A 22774-nucleotide genomic window follows, 5' to 3' on the forward strand; every position below is an offset into this window, starting at 1 on the left:
GACCTGGAGAGTACAATAAATACTGACCTGGAGAGTACAATAAATACTGACCTGGAGAGGGCAATAAATACTGACCTGGAGAGTACAATAAATACTGACCTGGAGAGTACATTAAATACTGACCTGGAGAGTACAATAAATACAATAAATACTGACCTGGAGAGTACAATAAATACTGACCTGGAGAGTACCATAGAAAATGACCTGGAGAGGGTAATAAATACTGACCTGGAGAGTACAATATGCACTGACCTGGAGAGGGCAATAAATACTGACCTGGAGAATACAATAAATACTGACCGGGAGAGTGCAATAAATACTGACCTGGAGAGCACATTAAATATTGACCTGGAGATTACAAAAATATTCACCTGGAGTGGGCAATAAATACTGACCTAGAGAGGGCAATAAATATTGACCAGGAGAGTGCAATAAATACTGACCTGGAGAGTACCATAGAAAATGACCTGGAGAGGGTAATAAATACTGACCTGGAGAGTACAATATGCACTGACCTGGAGAGGGCAATAAATACTGACCTGGAGAATACAATAAATACTGACCTGGAGAGTGCAATAAATACTGACCTGGAGAGCACAATAAATATTGACCTGGAGATTATAAATATATTCACCTGGAGAGGGCAATAAATACTGACCTAGAGAGGGCAATAAATATTGACCAGGAGAGTGCAATAAATACTGACCTGGAGAGTACAATAAATACTGATCTGGAGAGACCAGTAAATACTGACCTGGAGAGTACAATAAATATTGACCTGGTGAGTACAATAAATACTTACCTGTGGAGTACAATAAATGCTGACCTGGAGTGTACAATAAATACTGACCTGGAGAGTACAATTAATACTGACCTGGAGTGTACAATAAATATTGATCTGGAGAGTACAATAAATACTGAACTGGAGAGTAAAATAAATACTGACCTAGAGAGTGCATTAAATACTGACCTGGAGAGTACAATAAATACAGTAAATACTGACATGGAGAGTACAATAAATACTGACCTGGAGAGTACCATAAAAAATGACCTGGAGAGGTAATAAATACTGACCTGGAGAGTACAATAAATACTGACCTGGAGAGTACAATAAATACTGACCTGGAGAGCAAAATAAATATTGACCTGGAGATTATAAATATATTCACCTGGAGAGGGCAATAAATACTGACCTAGAGAGGGCAATAAATATTGACCAGGAGAGTGCAATAAATACTGACCTGGAGAGTACAATAAATACTGATCTGGAGAGACCAGTAAATCCTGACCTGGAGAGTACAATAAATATTGACCTGGTGAGTACAATAAATACTTACCTGTGGAGTACAATAAATGCTGACCTGGAGTGTACAATAAATACTGACCTGGAGAGTACAATTAATACTGACCTGGAGTGTACAATAAATATTGATCTGGAGAGTACAATAAATACTGAACTGGAGAGTAAAATAAATACTGACCTAGAGAGTGCATTAAATACTGACCTGGAGAGTACAATAAATACAGTAAATACTGACATGGAGAGTACAATAAATACTGACCTGGAGAGTACCATAAAAAATGACCTGGAGAGGTAATAAATACTGACCTGGAGAGTACAATAAATACTGACCTGGAGAGTACAATAAATACTGACCTGGAGAGCAAAATAAATATTGACCTGGGGAGTACAATAAATATTCACCTGGAGAGGGCAATAAATACTGACCTGGAGAGGGCAATAAATATTGACCAGGAGAGTGCAATAAATACTGACCTGGAGCGTACAATATATACTGATCTGGAGAGTACAATAAATACTGCCCTGGAGGGTACAATAAATACTGACCTGGAGAGAGCAATACATACTGCCCTGGACAGGGCAATAAATACTGACCTGGAGAATACAATAAATACTGACCTCGAGTGTACAATAAATACTGACCTGTTGAGTACAATAAATACTGACCTGGAGAGCACATTAAATACTGACCTGGAGAGTACAATAAATACTGACCTGGACAGGGCAATAAATACTGCCCTGGAGAAAGCAATAAATACTGACCTGGAGAGAACAGTAAATACTGACCTGGAGACTACAATAAATATTTACCTGGTGAGTACAATAAATACTTACCTGGGAAGTACAAATAAATACTGACCTGGAGTGTACAATAAATACTGACCTGGAGAGTACAATTAATACTGAACTGAAGAGGACAATAAATACTGACCTGGACAGTGCAATAAGCACTGACCTGGAGAGTACAATAAATACTAACCTGGAGAGTACAATAAATACTGACCTGGAGAGGACAATAAATACTGACCTGAAGTGTACAATAAATAATGACTGGAGAGTACAATAAATACTGACCTGGAGAGTACAATAAATACTGACCTGGAGAGTACAATAAATACAATAAATACTGACCTGGAGAGTAGAATAAATACTGACCTGGAGAGTACCATAGAAAATGACCTGGAGAGTACAATAAATACAATAAATACTGACCTGGAGAGTAGAATAAATACTGACCTGGAGAGTACCATAGAAAATGACCTGGAGAGGGTAATAAATACTGACCTGGAGAGTACAATATGCACTGACCTGGAGAGGGCAATAAATACTGACCTGAAGAGTACAATATGCACTGACCTGGAGATTACAATAAATATTGACCTGGCGAATACAATAAATACTGACCTGGAAAGTACAATAAATACTGACGTGGAGAGGGCAATAAATACTGACGTGAAGAGGGCAATAAATATTGACCTGGAGATTACAAAAATATTCACCTGGAGTGGGCAATAAATACTGACCTAGAGAGGGCAATAAATATTGACCAGGAGAGTGCAATAAATACTGACCTGGAGAGTACCATAGAAAATGAACTGGAGAGGGTAATAAATACTGACCTGGAGAGTACAATATGCACTGACCTGGAGAGGGCAATAAATACTGACCTGGAGAATACAATAAATACTGACCTGGAGAGTGCAATAAATACTGACCTGGAGAGCACAATAAATATTGACCTGGAGATTATAAATATATTCACCTGGAGAGGGCAATAAATACTGACCTAGAGAGGGCAATAAATATTGACCAGGAGAGTGCAATAAATACTGACCTGGAGAGTACAATAAATACTGATCTGGAGAGACCAGTAAATACTGACCTGGAGAGTACAATAAATATTGACCTGGTGAGTACAATAAATACTTACCTGTGGAGTACAATAAATGCTGACCTGGAGTGTACAATAAATACTGACCTGGAGAGTACAATTAATACTGACCTGGAGAGGACAATAAATACTGACCTGGACAGTGCATTAAACACAGACCTGGAGAGTACAATAAATACAAACCTGGAGAGTACAATAAATACTGACCTGGAGAGTACAATAAATAGTGACCTGGAGTGTACAATAAATATTGATCTGGAGAGTACAATAAATACTGAACTGGAGAGTAAAATAAATACTGACCTAGAGAGTGCATTAAATACTGACCTGGAGAGTACAATAAATACAGTAAATACTGACATGGAGAGTACAATAAATACTGACCTGGAGAGTACCATAAAAAATGACCTGGAGAGGTAATAAATACTGACCTGGAGAGTACAATAAATACTGACCTGGAGAGTACAATAAATACTGACCTGGAGAGCAAAATAAATATTGACCTGGGGAGTACAATAAATATTCACCTGGAGAGGGCAATAAATACTGACCTGGAGAGGGCAATAAATATTGACCAGGAGAGTGCAATAAATACTGACCTGGAGCGTACAATATATACTGATCTGGAGAGTACAATAAATACTGCCCTGGAGGGTACAATAAATACTGACCTGGACAGGGCAATAAATACTGCCCTGGAGAAAGCAATAAATACTGACCTGGAGAGTACAATAAATACTGACCTGGAGAGGACAATAAATACTGACCTGAAGTGTACAATAAATACTGACCTGGAGAGTACAATAAATACTGACCTGGAGACTACAATAAATATTTACCTGGTGAGTACAATAAATACTTACCTGGGAAGTACAAATAAATACTGACCTGGAGTGTACAATAAATACTGACCTGGAGAGTACAATTAATACTGAACTGAAGAGGACAATAAATACTGACCTGGACAGTGCAATAAGCACTGACCTGGAGAGTACAATAAATACTAACCTGGAGAGTACAATAAATACTGACCTGGAGAGGACAATAAATACTGACCTGAAGTGTACAATAAATACTGACCTGGAGAGTACAATAAATACTGACCTGGAGAGTACAATAAATACTGACCTGGAGAGGGCAATAAATACTGACCTGGAGAGTACAATAAATACTGACCTGGAGAGTACATTAAATACTGACCTGGAGAGTACAATAAATACAATAAATACTGACCTGGAGAGTACAATAAATACTGACCTGGAGAGTACCATAGAAAATGACCTGGAGAGGGTAATAAATACTGACCTGGAGAGTACAATATGCACTGACCTGGAGAGGGCAATAAATACTGACCTGGAGAGTACAATATGCACTGACCTGGAGATTACAATAAATATTGACCTGGCGAATACAATAAATACTGACCTGGAAAGTACAATAAATACTGACGTGGAGAGGGCAATAAATACTGACGTGAAGAGGGCAATAAATATTGACTTTGAGAGTGCAATATATACTGACCTGGAGAGTACAATAAATACTGACCTGTAGAGTACAATAAATACTGACCTGGAGAGTGCAATAAATACTGACCTGCAGAGGGTAATAAATGCTGTCCTGGAGACTGCAATAAATACTGTCCTGGAGAGTACAATAAATAGTGATCTGAAGAGTACAATAAATAGTGACCTGGAGAGGGCAATAAATATTGACCTTGAGAATGCAATATATACTGACCTGGAGAGCACAATAAATACTGACATGTTGAGTACAATAAATACTGACCTGGAGAGTACAATAAATATTGACCTGGAGATGATAATAAATACTGACCTGGAGAGTACATTATATACTGACCTTGAGAGGGTAAAAAATACTGACCTGGAGAGGGTAATAAATACAAACCTGGAGAGTACAATAAATACTGACTTGAGCGGACAATAAATACTGACCTGGACAGTACAATAAACACTGATCTGGAGAGAAAAATAAATACTGACCTGGAGAGTACAATGAATACTGACCTGAACAGTACAATAAATACTGACCTGGAGTGTACAATAAATAATGACCTGGACAGTACAAAAAACACTGAGCTGGAGAGTATAATAAAAACTGACCTGGAGAGCACAATAAATAGTGATCTGGAGAGTACAATAAATACTGACCTGGAGTGTACAATAAATAATGACCTGGAGGATACAATACATACTAAACTGGAGAGTACAATAAATACGGACCTGTAGAGTACAATAAATACTGACCTGGAGAGGGCAATAAATACTGACCTGGAGAGTACATTAAATACTGACCTGGAGAGTACAATAAATACAATAAATACTGACCTGGAGAGTACAATAAATACTGACCTGGAGAGTACCATAGAAAATGACCTGGAGAGGGTAATAAATACTGACCTGGAGAGTGCAATAAATACTGACCTGGAGAGTACAATAAATACTGACCTGGAGAGTACAATAAATACTGACCTGGAAATTACAATAAATATTGACCTGGAGAATACAATAAATACTGACCTGGAAAGTACAATAAATACTGACGTGAAGAGGGCAATAAATACTGACGTGAAGAGGGCAATAAATATTGACTTTGAGAGTGCAATATATACTGACCTGGAGAGTACAATAAATACTGACCTGTTAAATACAATAAATACTGACCTGGAGAGTACAATAAATACTGACCTGGAGAGGGTAATAAATGCTGTCCTGGAGACTGCAATAAATACTGTCCTGGAGAGTACAATAAATAGTGATCTGAAGAGTACAATAAATAGTGACCTGGAGAGGGCAATAAATATTGACCTTGAGAATGCAATATATACTGACCTGGAGAGCACAATAAATACTGACATGTTGAGTACAATAAATACTGACCTGGAGAGTACAATAAATACTGACCTGGAGATGATAATAAATACTGACCTGTAGAGTACAATATATACTGACCTTGAGAGGGTAATAAATACTGACCTGGAGAGGGTAATAAATACAGACCTGGAGAGTATAATAAATACTGACTTGAGCGGACAATAAATACTGACCTGGACAGTACAATAAACACTGAGCTGGAGAGAAAAATAAATACTGACCTGGAGAGTACAATGAATACTGACCTGAACAGTACAATAAATACTGACCTGGAGTGTACAATAAATACGGACCTGTAGAGTACAATAAATACTGACCTGGAGAGGGCAACAAATACAGACCTGGAGAGTACAATAAATACTGACCTGGAGCGTACAATATATACGGACCTGGAGAATGCAATAAATACTGACCTGGAGAGGGCAATAAATAATGACCTGGAGAGTACAATAAATAATGATCTGGAGAGTATAATAAATACTGACCTGGAGAGGGCAATAAATACTACCCTGGAGAGGGCAATAAATACTGACATGGAGAGTACAATAAATACTGACCTGGAGAGTACCATAAAAAATGACCTGGAGAGGGTAGTAAATACTGACCTGGAGAGTACAATCAAAACTGAAATGGAGAGTACAATAAATACTCACCTGGAGAGGGCAATAAATACTGACCTGGAAACGGCAATAATTATTGACCAGGAGAGTGCAATAATTACTGACCTAGAGAGTACATTAAATACTACCTGGAGAGTACAATAAATACTGACCTGGAGAGGGCAATAAAAACTGTCCTGGAGAGAGCAATAAATACTGACCTGGAGAGTACAGTAAATACTGACCTGGAGAGTACAATAAATACTGACCTGTTTTGTACAATAAATACTGACTGTAGAGTACAATAAATACTGACCTGGTTTGTACAATAAATACTGACCTGGGGAGTACAATAAATACTGACCTGGAGAGGGTAATAAATACTGGCCTGGACAGTACAATACATACTGAACTGGAGAGTGCAATAAATACTGACCTGGAGAGTACAATTAATACTGTGTTGGAGAGAACAATAAATACTGATCTGGAGATTACAATAAATACTGACCTGGAGAATACAATAAATACTGAACTGGAGAGCACAATAAATACTGATCTGGAGAGTACAATAAATACTGACCTGAAGTATACAATAAATAATGACCTGGAGAGTACAATACATACTAAACTGGATAGTACAATAAATACGGACCTGTAGAGTACAATAAATACTGAACTGGAGAGGGCAATAAATACTGACCTGGAGAGTACAATAAATACTGACCTGGAGCGTACAATATATACGGACCTGCAGAATGCAATAAATACTGACCTGGAGAGTGCAATAAATAATGACCTGGAGAGTACAATAAATAATGATCTGGAGAGTATAATAAATACTGACCTGGAGAGGGCAATAAATACTACCCTGGAGAGGGCAATAAATACTGACATGGAGAGTACAATAAATACTGACCTGGAGAGTACCATAAAAAATGACCTGGAGAGTACAATAAATACTGACCTGGAGCGTACAATATATACGGACCTGCAGAATGCAATAAATACTGACCTGGAGAGTACAATCAAAACTGAAATGGAGAGTACAATATATATTCACCTGGAGAGGGCAATAAATACTGACCTGGAAACGGAAATAATTATTGACCAGGAGAGTGCAATAAATACTGACCTAGAGAGTACATTAAATACTGACCTGGAGAGTACAATAAATACTGACTTGCAGAGTTCAATAAATAATGATCTGGAGAGTATAATAAATACAGACCTTTAGAGTACAATAAATACTGCCCTCGAGAGGGCAATAAATACAGACCTGGAGAGTACAATAAATACTGACCTGGAGAGTACAGTAAATACTGACCTGGAGAGTACAATAAATACTGACCTGGTTTGTACATTAAATACTGACCTGTAGAGTACAATAAATACTGACCTGGTTTGTACAATAAATACTGACCTGGGGAGTACAATAAATATTGACCTGGAGAGGGTAATAAATATTGGCCTGGACAGTACAATAAATACTGAACTGGAGAGTGCAATAAATACTGACCTGGAGAGTACAATACATACTGACCTGGAGAGAACAATAAATACTGATCTGGAGATTACAATAAATACTGACCTGAAGAATACAATAAATACTGACTTGGAGAGTACAATAAATACTGACGTGGAGAGGGCAATAAATACTGACCTGGAGAGGGCAATAAATGCTGACATGGAGAGGACAATAAATACTGACCTGGACAGTACAATAAACACTGACCTGGAGAGTATAATAAATACTGACCTGGAGAGTACAATAAATACTGACCTGGAGTGTACAATAAATAATGACCTGGAGAGTACAATATATACTAATCTGTAGAGTACAATAAATACTGACCTGTAGAGTACAATAAATACTGACCTGGAGAGTACCATAAAAAATGACCTGGAGAGGGAAGTAAATACTGACCTGGAGAGTACAATCAAAACTGAAATGGAGAGTACAATAAATACTCACCTGGAGAGGGCAATAAATACTGACCTGGAAACGGCAATAATTATTGACTAGGAGAGTGCAATAAATACTGACCTAGAGTGTACAACAAATACTGAACTGGAGAGTACAATAAATACTGACCTGCAGAGTTCAATAAATAATGATCTGGAGAGTACAATAAATACTGACCTGGAGAGGGCAATAAATACTGCACTGGAGAGTGCAATAAATACTGACCTGGAGAGTACAATAAATACTGACCTGGAGAGTACAATAAATACTGACCTGGAGATTAAAATAAATATTGACCTGGAGAATACAATAAATACTGACCTGGAGAGTACAATAAATACTGACGTGGAGAGGGCAATAAATACTGACCTGGAGAGGGGAATAAATATTGACTTTGAAAGTGCAATATATACTGACCTGGAGAGTACAGTAAATACTGACCTGGAGAGTACAATAAATACTGACCTGCAGAGTTCAATAAATAATGATCTGGAGAGTATAATAAATACTGACCTGGAGAGGGAAATAAATTCTGTCCTCGAGAGTGCAATAAATACTGACCTGAAGAGTACAATAAATACTGACCTGGAGAGGGCAATAAATACTGTCCTGTAGAGAGCAATAAATACTGACCTGGATAGTACAGTAAATACTGACCTGGAGAGTACAATAAATACTGACCTGGTTTGTACAATAAATACTGACCTGGAGAGTACAATTAATACTGACCTGGTTTGTACAATAAATACTGACCTGGGGAGTACAATAAATACTGACCTGGAGAGGGTAATAAATACTGGCGTTGACAGTACAATAAATACTGACCTGGAGAGTGCAATAAATACTGACCTGGAGAGTACAATAAATACTGACCTGGAGAGAACAATAAATACTGACCTGGAGATTACAATAAATACTGACCTGGAGAATACAATAATTACTGACCTGGAGAGTACAATAAATACTGACGTGGAGAGGGCAATAAATACTGACCTGGAGAGTACAATAAATATTGACCTGGAGATTACAATAAATACTGTCCTGGAGAGTACAATAAATACTGACCAGGAGAGCGTAATAAATACTGACCTGGAGAGGGTAATAAATATAGACCTGGAGAGTACAATAAATACTGATCTGGACAGTACAATAAATACTGACCTGGAGTGTACAATAAATAATGACCTGGAGAGTACAATAAATACTAATCTGTAGAGTACAATAAATACTGACCTGTAGAGTACAATAAATACTGGCCTGGAGAGGACAATAAGTACTGACCTGGAGAGTAACATAAAAAATGACCTGGAGAGGGCAATAAATACTGACCTGGAAACGGCAATAATTATTGACCAGGAGAGTGCAATAAATACTGACCTGGATAGTACAGTAAATACTGACCTGGAGAGTACAATAAATACTGACCTGGTTTGTACAATAAATACTGACCTGGAGAGTACAATTAATACTGACCTGGTTTGTACAATAAATACTGACCTGGGGAGTACAATAAATACTGACCTGGAGAGTACAATAAATACTGACAGGGAGAGGACAATAAATACTGATCTGGACAGTACAGTAAATACTAACCTGGAGAGTACAATAAATACTGACCTGCAGAGTACAATAAATAATGATCTGGAGAGTATAATAAATACTGACCTGGAGAGGGCAATAAATACTGCCCTGGAGAGGGCAACAAATACTGACCTGGAGAGTACAATAAATACTGACCTGGAGAATACAATAAATACTGACCTGGAGAGGGCAATAAATACTGTCCAGGAGAGAGCAATAAATACTGACCTGGAGAGTACAGTAAATACTGACCTGGAGAGTACAATAAATACTGACCTGGTTTGTACAATAAATACTGACCTGGAGAGTACAATAAATAGTGACCTGGTTTGTCCAATAAATACTGACCTGGGGAGTACAATAAATACTGACCAGGAGAGGGTAATAAATACTGGACTGGACAGTACAATAAATACTGACCTGGAGAGTGCAATAAATACTGACATGGAGAGTACAATAAATACTGACCTGGAGAGTATAATAAATACTGACCTGGAGATTACAATAAATACTGACCTGGAAAATACAATAAATACTGACCTGGAGAGCACAATAAATACTGACATGGAGAGGGCAATAAATACTGACCTGGAAAGGACAATAAATATTGACTTTGAGAGTGCAATATATACTGACCTGGAGAGTACAATAAATACTGACCTGGAGAGTACAATAAATACTGACCTGGAGAGTACAATAAATACTGACCTGGAGAGGGTAATAAATACTGACCTGGAGAGGGCAATCAAAACTGAAATGGAGAGTACAATAAATACTCACCTGGAGAGGGCAATAAATACTGACCTGGAGACTGCAATAAATACTGTCCTGGAGAGTACAATAAATACTGACCTGGAGAATACAATAAATACTGACCTGGAGAGGGCAATAAATGCTGTCCTGGAGAGTACAATAAATACTGACCTGGTTTGTACAATAAATACTGACCTGGATTGTACAATAAATACTGAACTGGAGAGGCTAATACAAACTGGCCTGGACAGTAAAATAAATACTGACCTGAAGAGTGCAATAAATACTGACCTGGAGAGTACAATAAATACTGACATGGAGAGTACAATAAATACAGACCTGGAGATTACAATAAATATTGACCTGGAGAATACAATAAATACTGACCTGGAGAGTACAATAAATACTGACGTGGAGACGGCAATAAATACTGACCTGGAGAGGGTAATAAATGCTGTCCTGGAGACTGCAATAAATACTGCCCTGGAGAGGACAATAAATAGTGATCTGAAGAGTACAATAAATAGTGACCTGGAGAGGGCAATAAATATTGACCTTGAGAATGCAATATATACTGACCTGGAGAGCACAATAAATACTGACATGTTGAGTACAATAAATACTGACCTGGAGAGTACAATAAATACTGACCTGGAGAGGATAATAAATACTGACCTGGAGAGTACAATAAATACTGACCTTGAGAGGGTAATAAATACTGACCTGGAGAGGGTAATAAATACAGACCTGGAGAGTACAATAAATACTGACTTGAGGGGAAAATAAATACTGACCTGGACAGTACAATAAACACTGAGCTGGAGAGAAAAATAAATACTGACCTGGAATGTACAATGAATACTGACCTGAACAGTACAATAAATACTGACCTGGAGTGTACAATAAATAATGACCTGGACAGTACAAAAAACATTGAGCTGGAGAGTATAATAAATACTGACCTGGAGAGCACAATAAATACTGATCTGGAGAGTACAATAAATACTGACCTGGAGTGTACAATAAATAATGACCTGGAGAGTACAATACATACTAAACTGGAGAGTACAATAAATACGGACCTGTAGAGTACAATAAATACTGACCTGGAGAGGGCAATAAATACTGACCTGGAGAGTACAATAAATACTGACCTGGAGCGTACAATATATACGGACCTGGAGAATGCAATAAATACTGACCTTGAGAGTGCAATAAATAATGACCTGGAGAGTACAATAAATACTGACCTGGAGAGTACAATAAATACTGACCTGGAGATTACAATAAATATTGACCTGGAGAATACAATAAATACTGACCTGGAAAGTACAATAAATACTGACGTGAAGAGGGCAATAAATACTGACGTGAAGAGGGCAATAAATATTGACTTTGAGAGTGCAATATATACTGACCTGGAGAGTACAATAAATACTGACCTGTTAAATACAATAAATACTGACCTGGAGAGTACAATAAATACTGACCTGGAGAGGGTAATAAATGCTGTCCTGGAGACTGCAATAAATACTGTCCTGGAGAGTACAATAAATAGTGATCTGAAGAGTACAATAAATAGTGACCTGGAGAGGGCAATAAATATTGACCTTGAGAATGCAATATATACTGACCTGGAGAGCACAATAAATACTGACATGTTGAGTACAATAAATACTGACCTGGAGAGTACAATAAATACTGACCTGGAGATGATAATAAATACTGACCTGGAGAGTACAATATATACTGACCTTGAGAGGGTAATAAATACTGACCTGGAGAGGGTAATAAATACAGACCTGGAGAGTACAATAAATACTGACTTGAGCGGACAATAAATACTGACCTGGACAGTACAATAAACACTGAGCTGGAGAGAAAAATAAATACTGACCTGGAGAGTACAATGAATACTGACCTGAACAGTACAATAAATACTGACCTGGAGTGTACAATAAATACGGACCTGTAGAGTACAATAAATACTGACCTGGAGAGGGCAACAAATACAGACCTGGAGAGTACAATAAATACTGACCTGGAGCGTACAATATATACGGACCTGGAGAATGCAATAAATACTGACCTGGAGAGGGCAATAAATAATGACCTGGAGAGTACAATAAATAATGATCTGGAGAGTATAATAAATACTGACCTGGAGAGGGCAATAAATACTACCCTGGAGAGGGCAATAAATACTGACATGGAGAGTACAATAAATACTGACCTGGAGAGTACCATAAAAAATGACCTGGAGAGGGTAGTAAATACTGACCTGGAGAGTACAATCAAAACTGAAATGGAGAGTACAATAAATACTCACCTGTAGAGGGCAATAAATACTGACCTGGAAACGGCAATAATTATTGACCAGGAGAGTGCAATAATTACTGACCTAGAGAGTACATTAAATACTACCTGGAGAGTACAATAAATACTGACCTGGAGAGGGCAATAAATACTGTCCTGGAGAGAGCAATAAATACTGACCTGGAGAGTACAGTAAATACTGACCTGGAGAGTAAAATAAATACTGACCTGTTTTGTACAATAAATACTGACTGTAGAGTACAATAAATACTGACCTGGTTTGTACAATAAATACTGACCTGGGGAGTACAATAAATACTGACCTGGAGAGGGTAATAAATACTGGCCTGGACAGTACAATACATACTGAACTGGAGAGTGCAATAAATACTGACCTGGAGAGTACAATAAATACTGAGTTGGAGAGAACAATAAATACTGATCTGGAGATTACAATAAATACTGACCTGGAGAATACAATAAATACTGAACTGGAGAGCACAATAAATACTGATCTGGAGAGTACAATAAATACTGACCTGAAGTATACAATAAATAATGACCTGGAGAGTACAATACATACTAAACTGGAGAGTACAATAAATACGGACCTGTAGAGTACAATAAATACTGACCTGGAGAGGGCAATAAATACTGACCTGGAGAGTACAATAAATACTGACCTGGAGCGTACAATATATACGGACCTGCAGAATGCAATAAATACTGACCTGGAGAGTACAATCAAAACTGAAATGGAGAGTACAATATATATTCACCTGGAGAGGGCAATAAATACTGACCTGGAAACGGAAATAATTATTGACCAGGAGAGTGCAATAAATACTGACCTAGAGAGTACATTAAATACTGACCTGGAGAGTACAATAAATACTGACTTGCAGAGTTCAATAAATAATGATCTGGAGAGTATAATAAATACAGACCTTTAGAGTACAATAAATACTGCCCTCGAGGGGGCAATAAATACAGACCTGGAGAGTACAATAAATACTGACCTGGAGAGTACAGTAAATACTGACCTGGAGAGTACAATAAATACTGACCTGGTTTGTACAATAAATACTGACCTGTAGAGTACAATAAATACTGACCTGGTTTGTACAATAAATACTGACCTGGGGAGTACAATAAATATTGACCTGGAGAGGGTAATAAATATTGGCCTGGACAGTACAATAAATACTGAACTGGAGAGTGCAATAAATACTGATCTGGAGAGTACAATAAATACTGACTTGGAGAGAACAATAAATACTGATCTGGAGATTACAATAAATACTGACCTGAAGAATACAATAAATACTGACTTGGAGAGTACAATAAATAGTGACCTGGAGAGGGCAATAAATATTGACCTTGAGAATGCAATATATACTGACCTGGAGAGCACAATAAATACTGACATGTTGAGTACAATAAATACTGACCTGGAGAGTACAATAAATACTGACCTGGAGATGATAATAAATACTGACCTGGAGAGTACAATATATACTGACCTTGAGAGGGTAATAAATACTGACCTGGAGAGGGTAATAAATACAGACCTGGAGAGTACAATAAATACTGACTTGAGCGGACAATAAATACTGACCTGGACAGTACAATAAACACTGAGCTGGAGAGAAAAATAAATACTGACCTGGAGAGTACAATGAATACTGACCTGAACAGTACAATAAATACTGACCTGGAGTGTACAATAAATACGGACCTGTAGAGTACAATAAATACTGACCTGGAGAGGGCAACAAATACAGACCTGGAGAGTACAATAAATACTGACCTGGAGCGTACAATATATACGGACCTGGAGAATGCAATAAATACTGACCTGGAGAGGGCAATAAATAATGACCTGGAGAGTACAATAAATAATGATCTGGAGAGTATAATAAATACTGACCTGGAGAGGGCAATAAATACTACCCTGGAGAGGGCAATAAATACTGACATGGAGAGTACAATAAATACTGACCTGGAGAGTACCATAAAAAATGACCTGGAGAGGGTAGTAAATACTGACCTGGAGAGTACAATCAAAACTGAAATGGAGAGTACAATAAATACTCACCTGTAGAGGGCAATAAATACTGACCTGGAAACGGCAATAATTATTGACCAGGAGAGTGCAATAATTACTGACCTAGAGAGTACATTAAATACTACCTGGAGAGTACAATAAATACTGACCTGGAGAGGGCAATAAATACTGTCCTGGAGAGAGCAATAAATACTGACCTGGAGAGTACAGTAAATACTGACCTGGAGAGTAAAATAAATACTGACCTGTTTTGTACAATAAATACTGACTGTAGAGTACAATAAATACTGACCTGGTTTGTACAATAAATACTGACCTGGGGAGTACAATAAATACTGACCTGGAGAGGGTAATAAATACTGGCCTGGACAGTACAATACATACTGAACTGGAGAGTGCAATAAATACTGACCTGGAGAGTACAATAAATACTGAGTTGGAGAGAACAATAAATACTGATCTGGAGATTACAATAAATACTGACCTGGAGAATACAATAAATACTGAACTGGAGAGCACAATAAATACTGATCTGGAGAGTACAATAAATACTGACCTGAAGTATACAATAAATAATGACCTGGAGAGTACAATACATACTAAACTGGAGAGTACAATAAATACGGACCTGTAGAGTACAATAAATACTGACCTGGAGAGGGCAATAAATACTGACCTGGAGAGTACAATAAATACTGACCTGGAGCGTACAATATATACGGACCTGCAGAATGCAATAAATACTGACCTGGAGAGTACAATCAAAACTGAAATGGAGAGTACAATATATATTCACCTGGAGAGGGCAATAAATACTGACCTGGAAACGGAAATAATTATTGACCAGGAGAGTGCAATAAATACTGACCTAGAGAGTACATTAAATACTGACCTGGAGAGTACAATAAATACTGACTTGCAGAGTTCAATAAATAATGATCTGGAGAGTATAATAAATACAGACCTTTAGAGTACAATAAATACTGCCCTCGAGGGGGCAATAAATACAGACCTGGGGAGTACAATAAATACTGACCTGGAGAGTACAGTAAATACTGACCTGGAGAGTACAATAAATACTGACCTGGTTTGTACAATAAATACTGACCTGTAGAGTACAATAAATACTGACCTGGTTTGTACAATAAATACTGACCTGGGGAGTACAATAAATATTGACCTGGAGAGGGTAATAAATATTGGCCTGGACAGTACAATAAATACTGAACTGGAGAGTGCAATAAATACTGATCTGGAGAGTACAATAAATACTGACTTGGAGAGAACAATAAATACTGATCTGGAGATTACAATAAATACTGACCTGAAGAATACAATAAATACTGACTTGGAGAGTACAATAAATACTGACGTGGAGAGGGCAATAAATACTGACCTGGAGAGGGCAATAAATGCTGACATGGAGAGGACAATAAATACTGACCTGGACAGTACAATAAACACTGACCTGGAGAGTATAATAAATACTGACCTGGAGAGTACAATAAATACTGACCTGGAGTGTACAATAAATAATGACCTGGAGAGTACAATAAATACTAATCTGTAGAGTACAATAAATACTGACCTGTAGAGTACAATAAATACTGACCTGGAGAGTACCATAAAAAATGACCTGGAGAGGGAAGTAAATACTGACCTGGAGAGTACAATCAAAACTGAAATGGAGAGTACAATAAATACTCACCTGGAGAGGGCAATAAATACTGACCTGGAAACGGCAATAATTATTGACTAGGAGAGTGCAATAAATACTGACCTAGAGTGTACAACAAATACTGAACTGGAGAGTACAATAAATACTGACCTGCAGAGTTCAATAAATAATGATCTGGAGAGTACAATAAATACTGACCTGGAGAGGGCAATAAATACTGCACTGGAGAGTGCAATAAATACTGACCTGGAGAGTACAATAAATACTGACCTGGAGAGTACAATAAATACTGACCTGGAGATTAAAATAAATATTGACCTGGAGAATACAATAAATACTGACCTGGAGAGTACAATAAATACTGACGTGGAGAGGGCAATAAATACTGACCTGGAGAGGGGAATAAATATTGACTTTGAAAGTGCAATATATACTGACCTGGAGAGTACAGTAAATACTGACCTGGAGAGTACAATAAATACTGACCTGCAGAGTTCAATAAATAATGATCTGGAGAGTATAATAAATACTGACCTGGAGAGGGAAATACATTCTGTCCTCGAGAGTGCAATAAATACTGACCTGAAGAGTACAATAAATACTGACCTGGAGAGGGCAATAAATACTGTCCTGTAGAGAGCAATAAATACTGACCTGGATAGTACAGTAAATACTGACCTGGAGAGTACAATAAATACTGACCTGGTTTGTACAATAAATACTGACCTGGAGAGTACAATTAATACTGACCTGGTTTGTACAATAAATACTGACCTGGGGAGTACAATAAATACTGACCTGGAGAGGGTAATAAATACTGGCGTTGACAGTACAATAAATACTGACCTGGAGAGTGCAATAAATACTGACCTGGAGAGTACAATAAATACTGACCTGGAGAGAACAATAAATACTGACCTGGAGATTACAATAAATACTGACCTGGAGAATACAATAATTACTGACCTGGAGAGTACAATAAATACTGACGTGGAGAGGGCAATAAATACTGACCTGGAGAGTACAATAAATATTGACCTGGAGATTACAATAAATACTGTCCTGGAGAGTACAATAAATACTGACCTGGAGAGCGTAATAAATACTGACCTGGAGAGGGTAATAAATATAGACCTGGAGATTACAATAAATACTGATCTGGACAGTACAATAAATACTGACCTGGAGTGTACAATAAATAATGACCTGGAGAGTACAATAAATACTAATCTGTAGAGTACAATAAATACTGACCTGTAGAGTACAATAAATACTGGCCTGGAGAGGACAATAAGTACTGACCTGGAGAGTAACATAAAAAATGACCTGGAGAGGGCAATAAATACTGACCTGGAAACGGCAATAATTATTGACCAGGAGAGTGCAATAAATACTGACCTGGATAGTACAGTAAATACTGACCTGGAGAGTACAATAAATACTGACCTGGTTTGTACAATAAATACTGACCTGGAGAGTACAATTAATACTGACCTGGTTTGTACAATAAATACTGACCTGGGGAGTACAATAAATACTGACCTGGAGAGTACAATAAATACTGACATGGAGAGGACAATAAATACTGATCTGGACAGTACAGTAAATACTGACCTGGAGAGTACAATAAATACTGACCTGCAGAGTACAATAAATAATGATCTGGAGAGTATAATAAATACTGACCTGGAGAGGGCAATAAATACTGCCCTGGAGAGGGCAACAAATACTGACCTGGAGAGTACAATAAATACTGACCTGGAGAATACAATAAATACTGACCTGGAGAGGGCAATAAATACTGACCTGGAGAGTACAGTAAATACTGACCTGGAGAGTACAATAAATACTGACCTGGTTTGTACAATAAATACTGACCTGGAGAGTACAATAAATAGTGACCTGGTTTGTCCAATAAATACTGACCTGGGGAGTACAATAAATACTGACCAGGAGAGGGTAATAAATACTGGACTGGACAGTACAATAAATACTGACCTGGAGAGTGCAATAAATACTGACATGGAGAGTACAATAAATACTGACCTGGAGAGTATAATAAATACTGACCTGGAGATTACAATAAATACTGACCTGGAAAATACAATAAATACTGACCTGGAGAGCACAATAAATACTGACATGGAGAGGGCAATAAATACTGACCTGGAAAGGACAATAAATATTGACTTTGAGAGTGCAATATATACTGACCTGGAGAGTACAATAAATACTGACCTGGAGAGTACAATAAATACTGACCTGGAGAGTACAATAAATACTGACCTGGAGAGGGTAATAAATACTGACCTGGAGAGGGCAATCAAAACTGAAATGGAGAGTACAATAAATACTCACCTGGAGAGGGCAATAAATACTGACCTGGAGACTGCAATAAATACTGTCCTGGAGAGTACAATAAATACTGACCTGGAGAATACAATAAATACTGACCTGGAGAGGGCAATAAATGCTGTCCTGGAGAGTACAATAAATACTGACCTGGTTTGTACAATAAATACTGACCTGGATTGTACAATAAATACTGAACTGGAGAGGCTAATACAAACTGGCCTGGACAGTAAAATAAATACTGACCTGAAGAGTGCAATAAATACTGACCTGGAGAGTACAATAAATACTGACATGGAGAGTACAATAAATACTGACCTGGAGATTACAATAAATATTGACCTGGAGAATACAATAAATACTGACCTGGAGAGTACAATAAATACTAACGTGGAGAGGGCAATAAATACTGACCTGGAGAGTACAATAAATATTGACCTGGAGATTACAATAAATACTGTCCTGGAGAGTACAATAAATACTGACCTGGAGAACGTAATAAATACTGACCTGGAGAGGGTAATAAATATAGACCTGGAGAGTACAATAAATACTGATCTGGACAGTACAATAAATACTGACCTGGAGTGTACAATAAATAATGACCTGGAGAGTACAATAAATACTAATCTGTAGAGTACAATAAATACTGACCTGTAGAGTACAATAAATACTGGCCTGGAGAGGACAATAAGTACTGACCTGGAGAGTAACATAAAAAATGACCTGGAGAGGGCAATAAATACTGGCCTGGAAACGGCAATAATTATTGACCAGGAGAGTGCAATAAATACTGACCTGGATAGTACAGTAAATACTGACCTGGAGAGTACAATAAATACTGACCTGGTTTGTACAATAAATACTGACCTGGAGAGTACAATTAATACTGACCTGGTTTGTACAATAAATACTGACCTGGGGAGTACAATAAATACTGACCTGGAGAGTACAATAAATACTGACATGGAGAGGACAATAAATACTGATCTGGACAGTACAGTAAATACTGACCTGGAGAGTACAATAAATACTGACCTGCAGAGTACAATAAATAATGATCTGGAGAGTATAATAAATACTGACCTGGAGAGGGCAATAAATACTGCCCTGGAGAGGGCAACAAATACTGACCTGGAGAGTACAATAAATACTGACCTGGAGAATACAATAAATACTGACCTGGAGAGGGCAATAAATACTGTCCTGGAGAGAGCAATAAATACTGACCTGGAGAGTACAGTAAATACTGACCTGGAGAGTACAATAAATACTGACCTGGTTTGTACAATAAATACTGATCTGGAGAGTACAATAAATAGTGACCTGGTTTGTCCAATAAATACTGACCTGGGGAGTACAATAAATACTGACCAGGAGAGGGTAATAAATACTGGACTGGACAGTACAATAAATACTGACCTGGAGAGTGCAATAAATACTGACATGGAGAGTACAATAAATACTGACCTGGAGAGTATAATAAATACTGACCTGGAGATTACAATAAATACTGACCTGGAAAATACAATAAATACTGACCTGGAGAGCACAATAAATACTGACATGGAGAGGGCAATAAATACTGACCTGGAAAGGACAATAAATATTGACTTTGAGAGTGCAATATATACTGACCTGGAGAGTACAATAAATACTGACCTGGAGAGTACAATAAATACTGACCTGGAGAGTACAATAAATACTGACCTGGAGAGGGTAATAAATACTGACCTGGAGAGGGCAATCAAAACTGAAATGGAGAGTACAATAAATACTCACCTGGAGAGGGCAATAAATACTGACCTGGAGACTGCAATAAATACTGTCCTGGAGAGTACAATAAATACTGACCTGGAGAATACAATAAATACTGACCTGGAGAGGGCAATAAATGCTGTCCTGGAGAGTACAATAAATACTGACCTGGTTTGTACAATAAATACTGACCTGGATTGTACAATAAATACTGAACTGGAGAGGCTAATACAAACTGGCCTGGACAGTAAAATAAATACTGACCTGAAGAGTGCAATAAATACTGACCTGGAGAGTACAATAAATACTGACATGGAGAGTACAATAAATACTGACCTGGAGATTACAATAAATATTGACCTGGAGAATACAATAAATACTGACCTGGAGAGTACAATAAATACTGACGTGGAGACGGCAATAAATACTGACCTGGAGAGGGTAATAAATGCTGTCCTGGAGACTGCAATAAATACTGCCCTGGAGAGGACAATAAATAGTGATCTGAAGAGTACAATAAATAGTGACCTGGAGAGGGCAATAAATATTGACCTTGAGAATGCAATATATACTGACCTGGAGAGCACAATAAATACTGACATGTTGAGTACAATAAATACTGACCTGGAGAGTACAATAAATACTGACCTGGAGAGGATAATAAATACTGACCTGGAGAGTACAATAAATACTGACCTTGAGAGGGTAATAAATACTGACCTGGAGAGGGTAATAAATACAGACCTGGAGAGTACAATAAATACTGACTTGAGGGGAAAATAAATACTGACCTGGACAGTACAATAAACACTGAGCTGGAGAGAAAAATAAATACTGACCTGGAATGTACAATGAATACTGACCTGAACAGTACAATAAATACTGACCTGGAGAGTACAATAAATAATGACCTGTAGAGTACAATAAATACTGACCTGGAGAGGGCAATAAATACTGACCTGGAGAGTACAATAAATACTGACCTGGAGCGTACAATATATACGGACCTGGAGAATGCAATAAATACTGACCTTGAGAGTGCAATAAATAATGACCTGGAGAGTACAATAAATAATGATCTGGAGAGTATAATAAATACTGACCTGGAGAGGGCAATAAATACTACCCTGGAGAGGGCAATAAATACTGACCTGGAGAGTACAATAAATACTGACCTGGAGAGTACCATAAAAAATGACCTGGAGAGGGTAGTAAATACTGACCTGGAGAGTACAATCAAAACTGAAATGGAGAGTACAATAAAAACTCACCTGGAGAGGGCAATAAATACTGATCTGGAAACGGCAATAAATATTGACCAGGAGAGTGCAATAAATACTGACCTAGAGAGTACATTAAATACTGACCTGGAGAGTACAATAAATACTGACTTGCAGAGTTCAATAAATAATGATCTGGAGAGTATAATAAATACTGACCTTTAGAGGGCAATAAATACTGTCCTGGAGAGAGCAATAAATACTGACCTGGTTTGTACAATAAATACTGACCTGGAGAGTACAATAAATAGTGACCTGGTTTGTACAATAAATACTGACCTGGGGAGTACAATAAATACTGACCTGGAGAGGGTAATAAATACTGGACTGGACAGTACAAT

Source organism: Pristiophorus japonicus, chromosome 29 (assembly GCF_044704955.1).
Source record: "Pristiophorus japonicus isolate sPriJap1 chromosome 29, sPriJap1.hap1, whole genome shotgun sequence".
NCBI classification, from domain to species: Eukaryota; Metazoa; Chordata; class Chondrichthyes; family Pristiophoridae; genus Pristiophorus; species Pristiophorus japonicus.